This window comes from Leptonychotes weddellii, chromosome 9, assembly GCF_054177405.1.
Source record: "Leptonychotes weddellii isolate Sample4059 chromosome 9, ASM5417740v2, whole genome shotgun sequence".
In the NCBI taxonomy this organism is placed as follows: Eukaryota; Metazoa; Chordata; class Mammalia; order Carnivora; family Phocidae; genus Leptonychotes; species Leptonychotes weddellii.
Window position 1 is genome coordinate 114,149,776 of NC_138377.1, and position 16,505 is coordinate 114,166,280.

The window sequence follows — 16,505 nt, forward strand, 5'->3', positions numbered from 1 at the left end:
GACTCTGAAAAACAGGCTGGGGGTTCTAGAGGGGAGGGGGGTGGGAGGATGGGTTGGCCTGGTGGTGGGTATTGAGGAGGGCACGTTCTGCATGGAGCACTGGGTGTTATGCACAAACAATGAATCATGGAACACTTCATCTAGAACTAATGATGTAATGTATGGGGATTAACATAAGAATAAAAAAAAAAAGAAATAAACTCTTGTTACAGTACTTAGAGCCTTACTATAAACCTAACAGTATGGGCAATGGAACTATAAAATATTTTCCTGATGTTGATATGCAAATTATGTCATAACATCGGAATAGGATATATACTCCTAATGATTACAGATACGTGGGCAAACTATGCTCAGTCATAATAATAGATAACATTTATTGTCTACTGAATATATGACAGGCAATGTGTCAGATCCTTTGTAGTCACTGCCTCCTTTGGTGTGCTTGCTAGATTAAGCTAGATTTTATTTTTTCTCCATTTTACAGATGAGGAGAGAGGAAGGTTAACTGGATTATATGAGGTCAAACTGCTAGTGTGAGATTTGAACCCCGTCCTGGTTGACTACAGAGCTCACACTCCTAACTTATCATTCCTCGTGATATGTGGATAATTTTAAGTAAAAAACAAATATTAGCCACCAAACCCCTGCCCCCCAGAAAGTAACCCCAAAACTCCAAACCAAAAACAACCCAGCACCAACAAACACAAATCTGACAAACTCTGCTCTTCTGGTAATCACATGGAAAAGTAAATAGCGAAGCTTAGACCAAGAGAAATAGCCCAAGTTGAAAAAGCTTATCTGCAACCGGCCAATAAAATGACAGGTATTTTATATGAAGCAGCAATTAAATGTTAAGGTCCTTTCTCTGGATGGGAATTAGATATTTTAAGTATGATCTTATACTAAGACAATCCAATTAATATTCTTCTGCCAACTTAAGGAAGTAAATCTTACAGTGAAGCAAATCTTGCATTTAGGTGGAAAGGACTTTGCCCAGAGTGACTTGAGAATTATCTTGAGGACTAGGGCCTAGACCAGTGGTTCTTACCTTATTCTGTGTGAGAACGTATTTGAAAATATTAATGGCATCGATGATGTCTGTCTCCAGTAAAAACACATTTATTTCTATGTATGCCACATTTTGTTCTATGTCTATTTACTTTTGATATCTTTTAGGCTTATTGCTGGTTTGAGGATTTAAATTAAAATTTCCCTCTGTGTTTTGGCTTGCAGAATGTTCTTTGTCTCACGACTTGGGGAATGTTCTTTCGTTAGCGGTTCGGACACTGATAGGGTTTCTTCAGAGCCTTGTCTACACCTGCATAAGGTCTGTAAAGTGAGTATAATGAATAACTTAGTTTCACTGTTTTCTTTAAAGTGACAGCATGTTATTGTGAACGCTTGCATTTGGACACATGGCTAAACAACCGCCTTTTGGATTTTCCATGTTAGGATGAAAAAAAAAATGCAAGCCACACATCACCAGGAATCCATGGCTGTGCCTGGCAGTGTAATTGGGAAAAGTTTGGAATGTTAGTGGACATTCCTAGGAGCAGCTTTATTTCCCGCACCTGCAGCAATGCGCTGACATTAAACACACAGGGACCAAGTGCATGTGTGTAAGGCGCAGTGGTTTACAGATGTGAAAAATGGGTGGATGAGGACTTGGGATGAGATTCTCCCAGGACTCCAGTGTGCTGAGGTTGGGAAATGCTCAGGCGGGCACCTTCCAGGCACGGTTGGCTGTGCTACTAATAAGGTTACTGCTGGGGCCTGATTTCATTCCATGAAATCTTTTCACCATCAGGATGAAGAAAATTATTTTTCACCGTTCCCCAAATGGAAACATTTTCAGGTATGAGTCCCAAAAGATTTTATGTGTCCTCTGTACCTGTTGTTCGGGATTGTGCAAGAAAGGAGTCGGAGGGGCGCCTGGGTGGCTCAGATGGTTAAGCGTCTGCCTTAGGCTCAGGTCATGATCCTGGGGTCCTGGGATCAAGCCCCAAGTCTAGGTCCTGGCTCAGCGGAGAGCCTGCTTCTACCTCTCCCTTGGCCTCTCCCCCTGCTCTTGCTCTCTCTCTCTCTCTGTATCTCTGTGTCTCAAATGAATAAATAAAATCTTAAAAAAAAAAAAAAAAAAGAAGGGAGTCAAAAATACCAGGGTAAGAGGTCATTGGTTTGTCTTCTCAGGAACTTCCCCTGGGCAGTGGTCTCTGCCTCTGTTACACAAGATGGCAAAAATATGAGCCAATGTGCATCTGGCCAATTTTGCAATGCTCCATCACAAGGGGAAATTCCTTCCTCACCCCAGCTGGTGAACAGTTATGCCCTGGAGCCCAGGACGGACATGCCTTGTAACTTTTTAACCTAGTTAGTGTAACTGCCAATATTATTCCTATTCATATAAATGTCTAATCCTTTCTTGAATCTTGCGAGACTATTTGCCTCAATAATATCCTGCGGCAGTGAATTCCACAGGTAGATTATACGCTGTTTTAAAAAAAGTATTTCCTTTTATTCATTTTAAATTTGTTACCTTTTCACGTCACAACATGGCCCTTGTTCTTGCATTAAGGGGCCCAAGGTCCAGGCATTACAAGTTCAGCTTTAATTTTTCCAAGCACTCCGCCATTATTAAAACTCCGCCTTCTTCATATTGTTTCCTTTTTTGGCATATATCATCTTTTTTTTTTTTTTAAGATTTTATTTATTTATTTGACAGAGAGACACAGCGAGAGAGGGAACACAAGCAGGGGGAGTGGGAGAGGGAGAAGCAGGCTTCCCGCCGAGCAGGGAGCCCGATTTGGGGCTCGATCCCAGGACCCTGGGATCATGACCTGAGCCGAAGGCAGACGCTTAACGACTGAGCCACCCAGGCGCCCCGGCATATATCATCTTGATTCAATGAGATGATTGATCTAAACGGTCTCATACTACTTCGGACACACAGTAGGCCCCGGACGAAAGGTTTCTTTGACATTCAGTGTCACTTGATGGACAAATGTTTATTAAGCACGTATTGTGTGTCGGAATTGTTCTAAGTATTGGAGAGACAGCTTTGAGTGAGGCAGGGTCCTTGTTCTGAAGGACCTAATTTTCTAGAGAAGACCAGCAGAAATAATGTGAATAAAGATGAACTACATGGTTTTGGGTGGTCTTAAGTACTACGGGAAAATTGGGCAAGAGTGATTGGCAGAGGATGGCAGGGGCCATTCCAGATTGTATGGTCAGAGAGCAGCTCTCTGAAATGGGGCCAGTTGAGCTGGCCATCAGGGAATCATCTATGTGCTGTCTCCATGAAGGTGAACTTATGCTCCTAGACAATGCCAGGCATGAGGCGAGACTCCATCCTTACTCACTGAGTGAATGAAAGGATCAAGGTTGAGGAGGGAAATTGTAGTTTCAGAAATCATTCAGTAAGTTCCTCACAGACCCAGGAGTAACATATCTTGAATCCCTACGCCCTGTAACTCCAAAGACTGTTGGAGTAGAAAAAATAGAGTGAGTTAGGCTCAGCGTCAAACCCCTCCCACGTCCCCACGTCCCCAGCTACTTTCCTTGTGTGACCTCGGGGAAGTCACCTGGTCTCTCCTCCAAAGTGCTCTCATTCATAAAAATGGGAGTAAAATTTCCTTGGGGTGCCTGGGTGGCTCAGTCGGTTAAGCGTCTGCCTTCGGCTCCGGTCATTATCTCAGGGTCCTGGGATCGAGCCCCGTGTCGGGCTCTCTGCTCAGTGGGGAGCCTGCTTCTCCCTCTCCCCCTGCTCCTGCTTGTGCTCTCTCTCTCTTTCTCTGTCAAAAAAATAAATAAAATCTTTAAAAAAAAAATGTTCCTTGCTTCATGGGGTTTGGAGCATTGGAGATAAAATTATGTAGCATCTAGTTCTTTATAAACTACCAAATGGTGTAGAAATGTTGGTCATTCTGGAGGGAACGGGTTGTTCTCAGCCCTGAACACCCTTTCGTTTTTCTCCTTCCTGGTTTTCTTTGTTCCCTATTTTTATCCCTGCCTCTGCCTAAAGCTCATTAGTGGCATCTGTGGTACTTAGCTTTCTGCCCCAGAAATGGCTTAGGTGAGGAGGGTGGGAGAAGGGGGAGCGATAGGAGGGTGGTAGAAGGGGGGGGGCGATAATACCTATTTCTTAAGGGCTTTAAAAATGAATTCAGGTGGGGGCGCCTGGGTAGCTCAGTCAGTTAAGCATCCACTCTTGATCTCAGCTCCGGTCTTGATCTCAGGGTCGTGAGTTCAAGCCTCGCATTGGGCTCCATGCTGGGCATGGCACCTACTTTAAAACAATTTTTTTAAAAAAAATAAGAATAAAAAAATAAAAATGGAATCAGGTGGGGGCTGTTGCTAGGTGAAACAGGGGACCGGAGGTGTATTTCCAATAGTCACTGCTTGCTTTTATTTTGTTTACTGCTTGGTCCTTTGGGGTCAGGTTAACCAAACTTCTATACAAAAAGACAGAGGCTTTGCCTGAATTTCCGAGGGGATCCTTCCCCCCCAGAAAATGGAGGCTTTGGCTGAAATGATCTGATTACCTGCTTGGAGCTTCCCTCTGCGTTCCAGCATGATAGGCATATGGCATTTCCTCATGCTTCCTCCTGTTATTCTTTCTAATTGCCCCTTAATTTACTTTTTTTGTTTTTTTCCATTTAGGCAGTTTGAAGTAGATTATGCAGCTCTGCATAATCATGTATTAGAAAGGCATTTCAAGGAGTAAATTATTAGCGTTGTTTACATGCATGGTTCAAATTTACTGGCAAATTGTTCAGGCCTCGGTTTTATGAGGTAGCTGCCAGCCAGGCTCCTTCTGGGTAAAACGCTGAAATAGGAGAAGTTTCCTTTTGGTTTCCCTCACCCACACGTCCTCTGCCTTCTTCCTCCCCTTTCAACACCTCCCTCCATTCCTGCCCCCACAGAACTCTGTGGACCTGGCAGGCCTTTTACACCTTCATGTGAAGACATTTGTGGGTTCTCCCCTCCGCTGCCCGGCACCCTGCCCCCCCATGCAGGACCGACCCCCAATGAAAATGAGGTGTGCAAAGGAATAAATCTTCAATGGTATAATTTTAGAGCCTGTGGCAACTGGGAAGGGCGGCTATTTTGGGCTGTGGGGCTTTCTCCTTGACCTGAGATGATGTTACTTTGCCAGCCGTTGGTGCAGTCAGCCAACCCTGCACGCGGTCTTTGTAGCAACATGCCTGCCATTCCTGGTGGACGCTTCTTGGTTTCTCCATGGAGCTGCTCTGTGCTCCCCCTGAGTTCTGTGCATGTGTGCAAGGGCACGAATCTGGCCACATGCACCCACCGGGGCTTGTCCCAGGTGACATTTTGAAGGGGTGACGCAGGCTACCCCCAAGGGCCAGCACAGATGGAAGGCACTTCCTTCCACGGAGGGAGGAGAACCTTCCTGGTTGGGTTCTTGCCTGTCCTCCACCCTCCATGCTTTATCAGTTGCTCAGTGACCGTTGTGCGGGTCACCCCCTCTCTGAGCAAGGTGACCAGGCGGTCTCCAGGCCACAGCGTCTGGGCACCCCTCCTGGGAGGCCTCATTTGAAGCTGTCCTCGGGGGGCATCCTCACAGCGATCCTGACCACCCGGCTTGCTATCTTCCCATTCAAGCCCCTGATGCAGCTGTAGCCCGCAGATCCTTGTCCTGGCTGGGGAAGCGAGTCAGGACTCCTGCAGCTGATGGGCAGGACAGCTACAAGAAATCCGAGGGTGGCCAAAACAATAATGCTTTCCAGAGGGGGCCGAGAGTCTAGCCAAGGTCATCACTGGGGAGAATATCTTATTCGTAGTTCTTACAACCTAAAAAGTGCACACAAGACCCAGAGATCATTCAGGAAGGAGGAGTAAAGTCAGTAAAGAATGAAAAAATGGGAACAGTTTTTTTTTTAAAGGATTTAAGCTTATTTGTGCCAAAAAGAGAAAACAGAAGCCTTTTATAGGTGTGGAGAGAATGTGGCTCTCTCTTCTACAGGTCCCCTGGCCATTAAGAAAAGGGGAGAGTTCCAAAGTTGGAGAGAGAGAGAGAGAGAGAAGGAAAATGGGATGGGGAAAGGACCAGGGTACAAGAAGAACCTGATTAAGGAACAGAAAAGATAGTGGCTGGAGGGTTAGACAAAGAGAGAGAAAAAGATCAAGAGATAATGCTGCCTTCCCTTATCTGCTGTTGAATTCCATTTTTTTTTTTTTTTGAGAGGGAGGGAGGGAGAGAGAGTGCGCTGGGGGGGGGCACACAGAGAGGGAGAGAAAATATATTAAGCAGGCTCCATGCCCAGGGCAGAGCCCAACGTGGGGCTCCATCCCATGACCCTGAGATCATGACCTGAGCCAAAACCAAGAGTCAGACTGAGCCACCCAGGCGCCCTTGCTGTTAAATTAAATTTAACAGATATTTTGAGAACCAACTATGTCTGTTCCAGTTCTCGATTTTTGTATGACAGATCACCCTAAAATTTATTTACTTAAAACCGCAACAATCATTTTATTATTATCTGTCGTGGTGCTGAGTGTTGACTGGGCTCAGCAGTGTGGGTCTCATGCAGCCTTTCATGAGGATAAGGTCTGCGGGTGGCCCAGGCTGGGGTCACCTCTAAGGCTTCCCCACTGACACGTGGGGACTGATGCTGGCCCTTGCAGGAACCTCAGCTAGGGCCATTGGCCGGAATGTCCGGTCACTTTTCACTGCAGTTCGTCCTTGTGCTCCTTTCCTGGCTTCTCAGGGCTCCAGAGATGAGTATCTGAAGAGAACGAGGTAGAAGCTGAACGCTCCTTTCTGGGCTTGCTCACGCACATACTCTATGGGTCCACCAGTTAGTAAGGTCAGCTCAGATTCAAGGAGAAGGCATATAGACCCTTCCTATGGATTTGAGGAGTGTTTGAGAACTTGTGTCTGTCTTAAAACTGCTAAAATGTCCAATCACGATGTCACGTGTTCTCAACCTTCAAACCAGAAGAGCTTCTTGTCTACTTGGAGCTATGCAAGTCAATGAAGTAATCAGCACAAAGGAATGAAATTTCCATTCTCCAGAACGCTGAGGTGATAGCAGAATATGTACCAAATGGGGTACAAGATGAACTCTTGTATGTGGAGAGGCCAGGGGCAGAGGGTAGGTAGGAAGGCCTCTGGTCTCTTCTCTTTTTGGAGCACGTTAGAGGCGAACCAGATGGCAGGGGCTAACAGTCCCTAACTCTGGAGTGGGTGTTCAGGCCAGCTTTATTCAAGCCCTAACGTTTGTTCTTAATAACGTCTTTTTTTTTTAAATTTTTTGAAGATTTTATTTATTTATTTGAGAGAGAGAGAGCGCACAAGTAGGCAAAGCGGCATGCAGAGGGAGAAGGAGAAGCAGACTCCCCACTGAGCGGGGAGCCCGATGTGGGACTCGATCCCAGGACCCTGGGATCATGACCTGAGCTGAAGGCTCAACCAACTGAGCCACCCAGGTGCCCTGTTCTTAATAACTTCTTATCTTGTTACCTGTTTTCTCTTCCCTGGCCTCACATTTATTCCACCAACGGTCCTCCCTTTCAACAACTTTATTCTTCTGTGGTCCTAAAACTCTCTCCATCCATCTTCCTTGGTCATCACTGTATGCTTTCCGTGCATGAAAAAGATTTACCTCCCATTCCCCTTCTTACTTTTTGCTTCTCTATGGCCATTTCTCAGACCAGTGACCTCTCCCTGCCCTTCCTTGTCCCCCTCCTCACTGGACTGCTTGACATATGTATCTTCGTGTTGGGTTCCCTCTTTGTGGCCATTGTCTCTTGCCTTCTAAAACCATGTCTTATATTCTGGTAGCTCATGCCTTTCTTCTCTGCTCTGACTTGTCTTATCCTAAGTGCCATTTGTCCTGCACGGTGTCCCAGGTCAGTGGGCCCTGGTGTGCCCGACGCCCAGCATCTCCATCAGATACAGCTTTGATGGTGTACCATCTTCATGGTGAGGCCTCGTCCACAGCCATGGACTTTCAGGCGGGTTTGCTGCTCGGCTGCTGACCTTTCTCTGGTAAGAGTATCCTATATCCCATCATCACTAGAGCCTTTTTCTCTGCATCTCAGTCTCTGGTCTAAAAATATTACTAACTGTAGACATTCACTTTTTTTTTTTAAAGATTTATTTATTTATCTTAGAGAGAGAGAGAGAGAGAGAGCATGAGCAAGGAGGGGTGGAGGGAGAGAGAAAGAGAATCTGAGTGAATGGAGCCCGACTCGGGATTCGATCCCAGGGCCCTGTGATCATAACCTGAACCGAAACCGAGAGTCGGACAGTCAACTGACTATGCCACCCTGGTGCCCCTAGACATTCACTTTTTAATCCCCATGTAGGTTGGGGTCCTTTTCTCTTCTTAGTATAAAAGTGATATATATCCACTGTAGAGAATTTAGAAGACACAAAAGAAGCAAAAACAAGAAAACAACTGTTGTGGGTATAAACATTGTTAAGACCTTGGTGTGGGTTACTTTTTTCCCTCCATATTTACAACTTTTATTTAGAAAAAAACAGAATTACTACTCAGATGGGCAATGCTTTCTTCCAAGTTATTTGCTATTTTATAGAATCAATTGTTACAAAACTAGAGCCTCTGGCCCCAGCTAATTGGACCAGTCTGGGCCATCAGGCCCTAGCTGGGGCAGTACCTGCTCTTTCCTTAGTGTTAAATCAGATGATATTGGGATCTGGGGCCATAATATCACATCAAAGTGGGATTAGAATTTTCACTTTGAAGGCTAAAACTTTATTGGAGATGGTGGTTTGTGAGAGACAAGTAGAGAAGACACAGGAGTCTAGAGGCTTCCTTGGATCCTGGCTCTAATTTCTGTGGTGAATTTTGTGTTCTAACCTTTTATTCATATCTCAAATCCTCCCTTAGTGGTAGAGCTGTGTCTGTGGGGTTCTGACATCTCCCCCTAACAGTATCTGAGAAGGTAGGCTTGAATATTTATGGGGAAAGAGGAACATCCTGCTTAAACTCTGGCATTAACACTGAGTCCAAATACGTGCCTTGACACGTAGTTTGCTATGTGACTTGGGCGAATTATTTAAACAATCTGTCTCACAGTCCCCATCTGTAAAATGGATATAACAATGCGGTCCAGTGATGTAAGGAATCGAAAGTTCCTGGGACACAGTCTGCCACAAAAGTCAGGGTTCGATAAATTTTGCCTATGATTATTAATTATCACAATCCTAAATCCTCTGTAATTGCTCATGAAACAGCCCCATACTTTTTCAGCATTAGAACCAAAGCTGTGACAAACATCCCCAAATATTTACATGTGATTGTCTTGAGTTAAATGCCTAGGAGTTGCATCATCGGGTCACAGATTATGGACATTTGAAGAGTTCAAAGCTGTCACTGTTTTCATTGAATCTTGTAAGATGTCCACAACCCAGCCTTTCCCAATTTTTTATTCAGCTTGGGAAAGACGAAGAAAACCCACACCCAACATGCTCCTTGCCTCAAGGAACATTGTCTGTTGGACAAGCAGATGTACAAGCAATTATAGGTCATAGTTACATTTGCCAGAATGGAAGAGTGTATCTGTAAGGAAATCCCTGAGCCACGGTCTACGCAGTTAGCCTGATGGTCTCCAGAGGGTTTTGATGGGTCCCAGGTTACAGCATTTCAAAACATTTTTAGTTGCCAACAATGAACGACTGGAGATTTCAGGTAAAAATGTAGATTTCTGTCTCACCTTGAAAAAAAAAAACGGAAGTATTGGCAATACTGAGGCCTCATGTTACCATGGCAACAGTGAGGTGTGGCTGACCCTTTAGCTAGGGCACCAGTTCTCTTTTTTTGGCACAGTCCCTACCACTCCCTAGTGTACTACCTTTTGCTGCTATCTGTATGAGCCATGAGCTTCTGACCATAGGCCTAGTTAAGGGGGTATTTATTTTTTCACGGGCTCTCAGAGAAGACACAGAGAGGTCTGCTAGAGCAGAGGACTACAGGGTAAGCAAAAATATGCTTAAATATGCTTAAAATATGGAGGGAGGACCATCCATGGTGGGCAGAATTGCATGTGCAAAGGTCCGGGGGCTGGAACACAGAGGCCTGCTTGGGTGATGACAAGCAGACAGGACGGGAGAAGAGTTGGGCATTTGAAGGAGGGGACTGAGAGAAAGAGTTGGAGAGGCATGTAAGCATCAGCTTTTGTGCAGCCTGGCATGCCAAAATAAGGAATTTAGATTTTTTTTTTTTTTGCTTGCTGTGAAAACTGGATCTGATACTTGAGAAAAGAAGAGCTAAAAGAGTTTCTATTATCTGTGCTCTGACATCACGGTGGTGCCTTGCAGAGTATGTTGTGCGCAGAACCTCATTCAATCCTGACGCCAACCCCAGAAGACGTGTGCTTTCGTTACCCTCACCTTACAGATGAGAAAATGCAGATAGAAGGAGGTTGGTTAAGTGACTTCCCCGAGGTCACAACCAGTAAGTGGCAAAGCGGGAAGTAGACCCCGGGCTCAACTACAGAGCTCGCAACTTGATTGCCAGGCTTTAGAACTGCTACCCTAGCAGTGAAGGCAGGATTGCTCCGGGAGGAGGTCAGGAGAGGCCGGCAGACAGAGCGAGGCGGCTGGGTGTCCACTGCAGTGGCCAGTGGGAGAACAGGAGGGCCACACCGGGCTGCGTCCGTGCAGTGCAGAGGGGGTGTGTGTGGGTTACACGGAGGACGACCCTTCTTTGTGGAATGTGCCTGCCACCGGAGTTTCCTCTTGCTCGTTTGAATTCTCAGGGCACATCATGTCTCTTGCCCAGGGCTTGCTTTTGCCATGCCCCATAACAGCTGTGCACATCTTACGGCTTCTTGTCTAGTTCAAGTTTGTAAGGGGCAGGAGGAATCATGCTTTATTTGCCTTAATTTTATCTTTGCATTGCTGAGCACCGTGCTTTGGTAAACGAATGAATTCCCCAAATTATCTTTTGCAGATCATTTCTCCTTCTGTATGCATTTGCGAAGTCCGTGGCAGGTTAAACAGTTTTTCTTTTCAAATATGAAAATAATTTCTTTACACGATCTACTTTAAACTATTTGAAAATATGAGGGAGAGGAAGACAGGGAAGCTGTTTAAAAGCAGCAAAACCCTTTAAGAGTCAATGTCACATTTATTGTTATAAAATATTTTTCTCTCTCTGTTAGACATCTGGTTCCCATTACGTACAGTATTGGGTACTTGAGTTCACCAGGCATTTTGCATACCAAGCAGTGTGCATGTGAAATCCCCCTGACATCCGCCAGTTCATATTTGCACCATGCAAGTCCTACTTTACATTTGCAGACAACCCTTCCATCACCAACTTAATTCTTCCCAATATGCTTTCGAGGTTATTTTGTTCATCCTTAGCTTGAGGACCAAATTGCCTACATCTGAGAAATGAAGGACTTAATCATGGAGTCTTTGCTTTATGTCCCTATATGGTCCAACTATCTATAAGCTCACACCGAAGTCAATGAAACATCTAAATCTTAAATCTATATTTCCCAGTAACATTGACCCAGAAATGAGAAACACAATATGGAATGTTTGCTAATGAGTCATGAATTTCATTATAATTGCTTCCACATTCAGGATAGCGCCCTTAAACCATCTAATCTTGACATATCCTGCAACAATCCCATGTGTTGTAAATGGTTTTGTTTTATTCCTTAGGTTACTGTTAAGGGCTTATTTTATGCTTCATTTCATTTTCTTAAAGAAAGCCACACACATGTGTGTGCACACTCACTCTCTTGGATGTGCACGCATGCCCGTGTGCGCACCCACACGACTCGGAGGCTTATTGCCTCGATCTCTTTTTTTTTTTTTTTTTTGAAATAAGATAATTATGAAAGCAAAAGGAGCCCTCATCCACATTTGGGAAGAGAGCTGCAATATGGTCTATCGTGGAGTTCCAAGTTAGGTCTCTGAGAATTAAGGCCAGAATCGAGCAGGGCCTCGGCCGGCAGCCGGCTGTCCCCTCGCTCTCTGCACAGAAGAGCCTATGAACGGACGGACCCGGCTAGCATTCAGTACAGTAATAATGGAAAATTAAATATGACTTTTAAAAACTGCTCACATTATAAAGTGATCTATTAGCATTATATGACTTTGGCACTTAAAGTGACTGATTCTAATTGTACGATTTGGCCCATGGCAAGCATTAAAGAGCTACAGAATCTTGTAGGTTTTTTTTTTTTTTTTTTTTAATCTCTTTTGGGATATTTTTAAGTGGATTTTTTTTTTCCTTTGGAATAAAGCTTTGTTCCTGCCACAGAAAAGGTTATGTGGAAGAAATCTCTCAGTCCTGATAGAGCCAGAGGTAATTATAGTTCCTTTTTCTTTGATTCATGAATTGATAAGGCAAATATTAAGAACATTTTTTGCATTTTTTTTTCTCCTCCTTTTTTATTAAGTGAAACTCTGTCTTTACAGCTTGGGGATGTTATCCTGAAAAAGTAAAGATGGATGGCCTTCCCTGATGAGCTTTTCTAGCAATCAGACAGGCATTCTTTCCCTGCACCTGGTGATCATAGTGTATCCTGCCGAATCTTTTCTGCACGAGCCCGTGGGTTGCTAAGATGACGTTGCATGCCATACCTTGAGCTGAACTTAATTTAAGCAAGTTAGCACAAAACGAGGACAACTTCTGTGCAGGTCTGCTTCTTAGAGATACTTACCAAAGTGTTTGCAATTTTCAGAAAAAGAGGGATGAATATGGGGGAATGTCATTCATCTTTGAATGAGACTTTATGTTTATGATATGTACAGGCTTTTTCTTAATTCTCATGGTATGGACTGCAGGAAGCTTACTAACTGAATAGTATTGGAAACGGCAGCTTTTTATGCTGACAGGGTCCTTTTTGAACTTACATGTTTAAGCCAAACTGAAGTTTTACCTTAATCTACGTGCCTATGAATTTCTTGTTGGTGGTTTTTGGATTTCTCAATTGCCGAAAAATTGCCTACTGTGCTTCAGAGAGTTTTGATATAATGACCCACATTATTATCCATATAACCAACAGTGGGCTCTTGAACACATAATTTAAAAACTCCAGCAACACTGTTAAAGTGTAAACACCAGCCTTATTTATTTGAAACATCTCTTTCTGAAATTGGACCTTCTTTTTTTTTTTTTAAGATAATGCTAAAGTAGAAAGAAGTTTAAAGACACTCTGGCTTCTTGTGAGTTTTCCACTAACAATTCCCTATAGCTTGCAATAGCTCTCTTTCTTCCACAACCTGGAATCTGCAGAAGAGAGCAGAAATACTTGTTATTGACCTGAATTAGGATAAAAGGAAAAGAGAAGATAAGATCATAGCCGTCGGCATTTTGTTTATGAAAACATCATTTTGAGGATGTGCTTGAATCAGGCAAAAGTAATGCACCTCCCTCCTCTTCCAGCATTTTTGAAATGCCAGCCTGATAAGACTTAGAGAACAATGCCCAGAATTAGGGCATTACCTTTCCTGTATGCTAGTGTTGTGCACGAGAGTGTCATTTAATCATGATGGTTTTTCTTTGTTATTTTAGAAATACATACGAAAATAAAAAAAATTAGAAAATAAAAATATAAAGATGTATAAATATAAGAACAAAAAATAAAAATTTGTTTTTAAAAAAGTTATCATATTTTATTTGAAAAGTTTTAGGACTCAAAAGAAGTTGTAAAAATAAATCAGAGAGATCGCCTGTTCCCTTTTCCCAGTTCCCCCAAAGATAACATCTCATATAAACATAGTACCTTGTCAACATTAGGAAATTGATTCAATAGTGTTATCCTAGTTATAGATCTTATTTGGACTTCAGCAGTTTTTTTTTTTAAAGATTTTATTTATTTATTTAAGACATACAGAGAGAGAAGACTGAGTGCAACCATGAGCAGAGGAGAGGGGCAGAAGCAAACTCCCCTCTGAGCAGGGAGCCCAATGCGGGGCTCGATCATGACCTGAGCCAAAAGCAGCAGCTTAACCGACTGAGCCACCCAGGTGCCTCCAGGGAGAGAGAATCTTAAGCAGATCTCACACTGAGCTTGGAGCTGGACACAGGACTCGATCTCACAACCCTGAGATCATGACCTGAGCTGAAACCAAGAGTAGGACGCTTAACTGATTGAGCCACCCAGGCGCCCCTGGAATGCATAAAAAAACTGGATGCAGTTTTTAATATGCATTCACTTTTACGATATATATATATATATATATATATATATATATACATATATACGTATTTATTTTAAAGATTTTATTCATTTATTTGAGAGAGAGAGAGAGCACACAAGCTGTGTGTTGGGGGGAAGGCAGAGGGAGAGGGAGAAGCAGACTCCTGGCTGAGGAGGGAGCCTGATGTGGGGCTCGATCCCAGGACTCCAGGATCATGACCTGAGCCGAAGGCAGACACTTAACCGACTGAGCCACCCCGGCGCCCCAGGGGTGTATATTAATATGTGGAAATGCATTAACAACCGATGTTAAGGGAGCACCTCTCACCGACGAGTATTGACGGTATACAAGATTCTCAGATGATGTGGTTTTGTATATCCTGTGTCTGACTAGAGAAGAGGTAGATTTGATTGTATTAATGAAGACCCTTTATATTATTAGCTTTATCCACATATTAATTGACTAACAAAAATAATCCATCCTATATCAAGTGCCAACTGGAGACACAAAGATGGTGGCATTGACTATGCTCTCAGAGAACCCACAGAAGGAGGTAGAAAAAGAGTCAACAATTACACCACAGAGGGTTGTATACCAGAGGACAAATGAAACAACCCCCCATTACTAAGCATCTACACGAGCACTAGTGAAAAAGCGAATAAGATGCATGCCTCTCTTGTTCTGTGGATCTTACTGCTGAGTGGAGAAGACAAGACCATCAGCAAGTAGTGACAACAGAAAGCCTACCACAGGGCAGGGGCTCAAAGGGGTAGGTCCTGACCCGGTCAAAGGGTGCAGGAAACGGACCCAGGGGCATGTCCTGTAGCCACAGTAGGCATTTCAAGATGTTGAGAATGACAACTTACAGGATCTTTGGACCAGCTTGTTTCATTCAGAGCCTAGATTAACATCTTCTTGCTCTGGTGTTTCATTTGAGCAGATGGCTTGCTATGCAGTCATTGTTTCTTAGAACTGACTCAAAAGGTCTTTGATATCATACCGTTATGCCAGATCTTCTCTACTCAGTGCTGGCAGGCCTGGTGCTGGGCTCACATAGCACATGGGTTGGAGAGAGATCTGTTTTCTAGCAGTAAAGGGGAAGTGGTTCCCTAGAATATGGTTGGTAGCCAGTGCTGGAGAAATAAAACCATTGTATGCCTTAAATATTGAGGTTCCTCATTCGGAATATAACAGCACTATCACCCTCTAGCCTCCTACAGATGTGATTACGAGCATTTCTTGCTTGGGACCCCGCAGTTACTTTCCACTGGACTTCAGGTGGCATCCAGAATTCCTACTGTGACCTGTGGTCTACAGGGTCCTGTATGGTCTGGCCCAACCTACATATGTCCTCAGCCTCATCACAATCCACTTTAGTTCCAGTTCCTAGGGGTCCAGTCTCGCTGGACTGTTGAATGGCCCTTAAATTTGCTAAGCTGTGTTCCACCCCTGGGCCTTTGCACATTCTGCTTCCACAAATGCTCCCCCCCCCACACACACATACCATTTCCCTATACCTTCATCTATAACCTCATTCTTCAGGCTTCTGTTGTAAGTCTTTCTATACTGAAACACTTATCTCTGTGAAGTTCCCACCAAGAGTCCCATCTTATCCATATTTATGCATGCATTATATATATAATCTTATATTCAATGGTAGGACTCTATATTTGTCTCCCCTATTATACTGTGAGTTCCATGAGGGCAAGGATAATGTCTGTTTTTGTGATTATCTCCCCAAGTTTCAATAAGTATTTGTTGAACGATTTATTGAATGGATGGATAGATGAATGAATGAAATAATGACACATGTCTCATTTCTCCCACATGTTTAAGTGATGTCACATCTGGGATTTGTTTGGGGCTTATTTCTGGGGTCTTTCTCAGGTTCAGGTAGGAACAGCTTTTCATAGAAAATCATGGTTGATGTGCTTTGGTTGTCAATTTTGCCTACTCTGGTGGGTCCTGTTTTGCATGTTTTATCTGATGTAGTTGTCATTTCAAAAAAAATAGTGGACATTCCTCATCAACATAGTGGCCATTCATTGGCAAGGAATAGCCCATAGCTGCTTTGTTAAGCTCAGGGCTCTGGGCATGACACTTTGATATGTCCGTGATCTTGACAGTGAGAGAACTTCAGCAGACAGGTCCAGCAGACCATTGGAAGAGTTTGTAGCTGGATTCTAGATCCAAATCCTGTCTTCACTGGCATCAGGCTGGGAGAGGCCATTAGGGGGATGGAGGAGGCTCATTTGTGGATATCAAATCAAAGAGGTATGTGGAACAGGGGTAGAGATAGAAGTCAGGGACCATTCTCCACGGAGGAATGATCTTTGAGCTAATTCTA

The 16,505-nt window shown here is 43.8% G+C and overlaps 1 long non-coding RNA gene across 19 annotated transcripts in view; it reads left to right on the forward strand.

Moving 5' to 3' along the window:
- The window catches only part of LOC115940101 (uncharacterized), a 97,711-nt gene that overhangs the window by 38,607 nt on the left and 42,599 nt on the right, over window positions 1-16,505 (forward strand). For 10 of the 19 annotated variants that reach the window (XR_014148772.1, XR_014148779.1, XR_014148776.1 and 7 more), the window contains 4 exons: window positions 1,237-1,339; window positions 1,811-1,858; window positions 7,879-12,317; window positions 12,431-15,421. This is a non-coding gene — a long non-coding RNA (uncharacterized LOC115940101). Of the gene's footprint in view, window positions 1-1,236; window positions 1,340-1,455; window positions 1,859-7,625; window positions 12,318-12,430; window positions 15,422-16,505 lie in introns of those variants that run through there. The other 9 variants (XR_014148780.1, XR_014148770.1, XR_014148783.1 and 6 more) reach the window with 9 other exon arrangements.